We start from the raw sequence: 6,463 nt of genomic DNA, 5'->3' as shown, positions 1-6,463 counted from the left end.
AAATGACCAGACCTGGAATCTACTGGAAGCACTGGGAGGCAGCCCAGAGTGGGCTGTGTGGACCACTCAGAAAAGCCTGACCAGGCTGCCAGAATCAGTCCTTCTGCCTCTGTTGGCATCAACCAGGGCTTGCTCTGAAAAGATTTGGCTTCTGTTTTTGACACATGGGGGAAGATGTCCAAAAGAATGGAAAACAAATTGTCCTGATTAAGGTTTTTCCAGAAGCTGACCCTGAGACAAAGTTTTAAGTGCAAGTAGGTTATTTGGAGTCTGCCCCTAGGAACCCCTGGTAGGGAAGTGGGAAGGTGCGATTGAGAAGAAGGAAGACAATAGAGGAGAGGGGCAGGGGGAGCCACAGCTCAGCCATGCCAGGATCTCAGGGGACAGTGCAGAAGATACCTGCCACTCCACCTTGGGAGGAGGTGGCAGGGAAGCTGAGATACTGATCCATCAACTCCCCATCTGTCATTGGTTGAAGGCTGCTTCCTTGAGCAGGAACTCACCAGCACTTCTGGCTTCCTGGTGCACAGGCTCTACAGCAAAGGAAGGCAAGTACTCAGGCAGAGGGTGGCAGGAGCTAGCAGTCCAGTGGTCTTTGGTGTGCAGGGCTGATGAGGGGCATGGGGGCTGGGTATGGACGAAGACTAGATCTGCACCATAGGTCACCAGATGCATGGGAACCAGGTCCCTCAGCAGGGAGAAAAGACCTTGTCTTAGTTCAAACTGCTATAACAAGATTACCATAAACGGGGTGGCTTATAAACAACAAACATTGGTTCTCACAGTCCTGGAGGCTGGAAGTCCACGATTGTGGAGCTGGTGTGGAGGGGTTCTGGTGAAGGGGCTCCTCCCGGTTATAAACTGCCAACTTCTCACTGTGTCCTCACAGGGTAGAAGGGGCTAGGGAGCTTTGTGGGTTCTCTTTCACAAGGGCACCAATCATCTTCACGAGGGCGGAGCCCTCTCAGTGACAGCTCCTCATACCATCACACTGGGCATTAGGATTTCAACACGGATCTGGGGGAGCCCTAGTTGGCCCTGGGGACACTGCCTCAACTGGAGCAGTCTAGGGAGAGGGAGCTCCTGCTTCACAGCCCCTCGCCCCCTCCTCGCCCCCCTCCCCCACAGCTGCCAGTGACTCTCCTTGCCACGACACAAAGAAGGGGAAGAGAACCTTTAAACACAGAGAATTTGATTAGACAGGAGATGTAAACAAGCAACTATTGAGCACTGACTACATGCACAGCAGCGTGTGGAGGGTAGGAAAATGAATAAGACGATATCTTCTTCTCTTAAGGAGTTTGCCTTTGAACAGGTGAGACAAACATTAAACAAACAAACAAAAACTACTCAAGGTGCCCAAGAGGTAAGAGACACCACAAATCCTCTAAACGGTGGGAGGTGGTGTTGAATGTGAAGAAATAATTAGTGCTTTCTAAAGACTGCAGAGGAAAGCGAGAGCGTGAGGGAGTGAACAAGTGTCTTTTGGGAGGGATTGGGGGACAGAGGGAGGTCAAGGGGAACTTTACAGAGAACATGAGATTTCAATTTGTCCTGAAATGACAGTGGGATTTAGATGAGGGGGGGCATCAGCAGAGGGTGAGTACCACGGATAGACCTAAAATCATGTTAACTTTCTTAGAGGACTCAATGCTGACAGAGACATAAAACGAAACCAATGCAACAGTGGAGTCTCAGCCTCAAGACAGCTTCAGTGCTGTACTGACATGCTTTGGTCTTGTTGACATGAGGGGCTATATTTGGATCATGAATGCTGGCTGGATGGGACAGGATGAGACATAAGAATGGGCAGTCAAGATACACATTCAGAAATAAAAGTGCAAATCCCAAAGAAACTCACTAGCTCACTTCTGGTAGAAGGGTAAGGACCTCCTTACCACTGCCCAGGGTGGGCAGAGGATGGCCATCAGGGAGGCCTGGCAGCAGGTGCCAGAAACCCTGCTCTGAGGACTGAGGCTCAAGGAGGAAGCCCAGCCTCCAGGGCCAGAGCCCCAAAAGCCAGAAAGTGTCAGAAGCAGCTTGAACCACAAACCCACAGCTTCACACTCTGCCTCTTGCTTCCTGCAGTCCTGCAATCCTGCAGCCCCCATTTGAGGTCTGAGCCAAGTGAATCAAAATAAAACTATGACAGTTCAACAACAAAATCGATCACTCATTGAACACGGCACAAGAGATTTGAACAGAGACTTCACAAAAGAAGAAATATGGATGACAAATAAGCACATGAAATATGTCCAACATCATTATCAAGAAAGAAATGTATGTTTAAACCAATAATGCGATACTACGATACACTTATATGGCTAAAATTTTTTAAATGGACAGTGCCATGTGCCGACAAGGATGTGAAGCAACCAGAAGTCTCTAACATTGCCGTTGGGAATGCAAAACGGTGCACCCACTTCAGAAGCCAATTAGCAAGTTCTAATAAAATTAATGTATACTTTATATGACCCAGCAACTCCATTCCTAAGTATTACCCAAAAAATAACTAAAGATCCATGTCCACAAAAAGATCTGTATAGCAGCTGTAGTCATAATCTCCCCAGACAGGAAAGAACCAGAATTTTTATCAGTTATAAGTGGATAAGCAAGTATGGAACATCCATGCAATGCAATAGCACTCAGGAGTAAGGAGAATGAAATACTGCTGTGTACAACAGCATGAATGAATCACAGAGCACTCTGTTCAGTAAAAGAAAGTCAGATACAAACCGCTGCACACTGCACGATTCTATTTATATGACACTCTGAAAAAGGCAAAATTAGAGAAAACAGATCAGAGTTTTCTGGGCACTGGGACTAGAGGGCGAGACTATGGAGGGGCAGAAGGGCCCTTTATGGGATGAGGATGAGAGAAATACTCTCTCTCTTGATTATTGGGACAGTTATTCACCAGCATAGATTTCTCAAAATTTATCATTCTGTGCATCAAAAAGGAAGGAATTTTATTGTGCATAAATTACCCCTCAATAAACTTGCCTTAAAATAAAAATGAGGATAGGGGTTGTGGGATAGATAGCTAGACAGTGGCAGGTCTGGGCCAGTGTGAACAAAATTGCTGAGCTAATCCCTTCTTACATGTCCATATAATTTCCCACTTCAGCAGAGATGCAACAAGTGGGTCAACTGCTCTTCTGATCCTTGAGGCTATGATGTGTCCACGACATCTCTGATGGACAAACTGAGGGAGCCCGGGCGGGGGGGGCGGCATGGGAAGCTCTGCTACCTGGGTTCTAGCCCCAGCACTGCCCACAATATTGCCAGTCCTTTTACCCGTGAGCCTCTGTGTTCTCACGGCAGCATGCTCATCTCTGACTAGGTGACACTAGTGGAGGTTCTTTCGAGGTGTTTCCAGGTTGGCTGTGGACAAAAGTTTCTTTGCAGTGATTTTCACCTACTCAAGGTTGGGCCTGTCATAGACCAAAAAAACCTGGGGAAACTAAAAGTGAATGGAAGTGGTCATTGACTCTTTTGGTCAAGAGAAGAGGGTCATTTTTGGGGTCATAGGCATTCTCAGGTCACAGGCCAGAAAACTCAGTCAGGAATTTCTGCCTTGAATGAACATGTCACTTATTTCCATCCTGCCTCTGACCTGGACCTGAATCAAGGGAGGAAAATGTAATACTTTGTGACAGTGACTGCCAACAGAGGAATGTCAAGAGGAGAAAGGAGCCCATGTAAACAGCAATACAATTTTCTCAGAAAGAAGGCAATTTGGGAGAATTTAGTAGAACTCTGAAAGGATGAAGGGGTGTAAACAAATATATGGCCCTGGGCATCACATTTCTTATCTGCGCCTACGTGCTATTGCCCTGGAACAAGCACAGAATGTAACTATAATCTGCTAATGAATACATGTTTTTCATGTATTGTAACCCTTGAGTTAGACGCTGCATCTTATCCGTTTAACCTAAATTCAATTTTGCTGGTTATATTTGCAGGTGGCAAGCTATTGAAATGCAAAGAGGCTTTTCCAAATATATAACCCTATACAATTGCTTTCTTTTGCCGCTTGAGTTAATGGAAACCGATTTTGCTTTCCATGGGATTTGGGGTTTGTTTTGCTTTATCTCTTTTTCTTTCTGTCTTTCATGAAGGTGACGGAGTCAAGATATTTAAAATGATGCACAATGAAGATCCAAGATCATTGGTCTAGCAGTAGCCCTGCCCGGTTCACTGTTTACACATTTGACAGTTATCCTTCTTTACAGATTAGAAAAGGGAAGCTCATCCTTCTTCTCAAGGGATTCTGTGAAACTTCCATTAGTGAAAGACTTGCATCATCACGGGAGATGAGCAAAGGTGTTCTTGCCACAGAGGAAGGAAAAGACATAACTTCTCATGTTAGAACAGAGGCTTGCTTTAGAAAGAGAGGAGGAACAGAGGGAGGGAGAGAGGAAACGAAGGACCCAAAAGAACAAATTTGAGGGAGGCGAGGCCAAACATCTGAGGTACATCCACAAGTAAATTTTGTGTAAGATTACTGCTTTGGGGAGTAGCACGCTTCTTTGATAGTCTTCTGTTTGAGTACAAATCCATAAGCATCTCCCTCCAAATATGTGTGTGTGTGTGTGTGTGTGTGTGTGTGTGTGTGTTGATAAAAAAAAATACCTCCCATTCTCTTACCTTCTCATGAAACAGATTAAAAACCATATACGCTAAGACCTACCACGGTGCTCGTTCTTGCAGAGTAGAGAAGTACTGACTGTATAGTTGGGGCCCAAAATAATATTTGAAGTTAAAAGGCTTAAAATATAGCAATAGTTGAGGCAGCCGAAGAAGTTGTAAAGGTTAATGATTTGTCAGAAGAAGAGGGACAAACAAGAAGAATAAGTTGTTGGCTTGCATTTTTCTCTTTTCATATTGACAGGATGACAAGTACCGTCAGAGAAAGAAACGGTTATTTGAATTTGCAGCTCCAAGCACCTAAGACTGCCAAGAATGCTCCAAGAAGACAGAACGGTGCTATGTGCTCTGGAGAGGAAGGCACCCCCGTGGAGGGCACGAGGGGGGCTAAACTTTACGGAAATGTTGCAACTCACGTAAATGGTACCTGGAAGAGACTTGTCTCATGTAAGTGTCTCTTCAGGTTTTTAAAAAATCATTTTATTTTTGTTTCCATTTAGATTTATTTGGTAGGGCCAACTCCTTCCCTGAAGGAAAAACAGGGCACCACATGGGTTTCCTGGTCACTCTTAAGTCATGACAACCCTCCAGTTAGTCTATTTTTCAGCACAGTCTTCATTCAGAACTTAGAAGCCCAGTCCCCTCTACTAATCAAAGCCACGAACTTGGTTTAAAATGGAGGCATCTCCACACACCAAGCTGGGGCCAGCTCCAAGTAGGAAGCAGAAGGAGGTCATGGTTGGCTTCCCTCTTCCTTCAAAGAGCTCTTGTCTCCATCTCCCACCACAAGGTAAGGACAGCTCTTACCTGTGTGGTGCCGCTGAGGGCCACCCTCGTAGAAAGTTTCTTCAAATCCCGCCTCTGACAAAACGCTTCAAATTCTCACCTTTTTGTACTGTCAGAAGGTGCAGGGGCTTTAAGGATCATCTGAACTCTTACCATCCCTACGCTTTGAATTTTTTTTAAATATAAATCCATAAGGAAAAGACAATGAGCATAACTAAGGGAATGACAGCTGCCTTAATTTACCTTATTTCCATTTCTTTGATGCAGCCTAATTTTTTTTTTTAATTTTAGACCTTATTTCTTGAAAATGTTGGCTGGTCTTGGTTGTTTATTTTCAACTCAAGTTGTAAAATTTAAATATCTATTTAGAAAGCTAAAGATTTTTTTAATGTTTGTATATTACCTTAGTTTAACAAATGATTGACATTGGCAAACGAAATATTAAGGAAACTTTAAATCATAATTGTGTGAATTTTCTCTTCAGGTACAGATAATAGCTCTGTGTTTGATTTTTAGACTTGAAATCCATACTTGGTCAAACTACCAAATTTGTAATAATCACAAGCGTTATGGCTAGCAGAACTGTTCTTGTTTTTAAGTAAACTGAATGACAGACAACCCAGTGATATTTCTGTTAGAGAGTAAATTGTTTTTATTCCATTAGAAATCACAAATATGAACACGTCAGTGAGTGAAGACAAAGTAGCTCATGTTTATATCAGGAAAAAGTTAACAAAACAGCTCAGAATAATTGGCAATGTATTGTTGCTAATATGTAACTAATAGACTCCTTTTTGTAGAAAAAAATCACTGGGTTAGGAGCAAGAGGATATATTTCTGTTATTTTTGTGGCCTAGGACAGGAAGCAGTGGATATGACCCAGGATTTGGAATCCAGGGGCTGAGCTTTGAATCCTCACTCTACTGTTTGCCTATGTGACCTTGGATGAGTTAATTAATCTCTCTACTTCCTCAGTTTCCTTATCTGTAAAATGAACATAATAGCAGTAGATATCAGTCAGGGTTCA

This window comes from Ailuropoda melanoleuca, chromosome 3 (genome assembly GCF_002007445.2).
Source record: "Ailuropoda melanoleuca isolate Jingjing chromosome 3, ASM200744v2, whole genome shotgun sequence".
In the NCBI taxonomy this organism is placed as follows: domain Eukaryota; kingdom Metazoa; phylum Chordata; class Mammalia; order Carnivora; family Ursidae; genus Ailuropoda; species Ailuropoda melanoleuca.
This window is presented reverse-complemented; position numbering follows the sequence as displayed.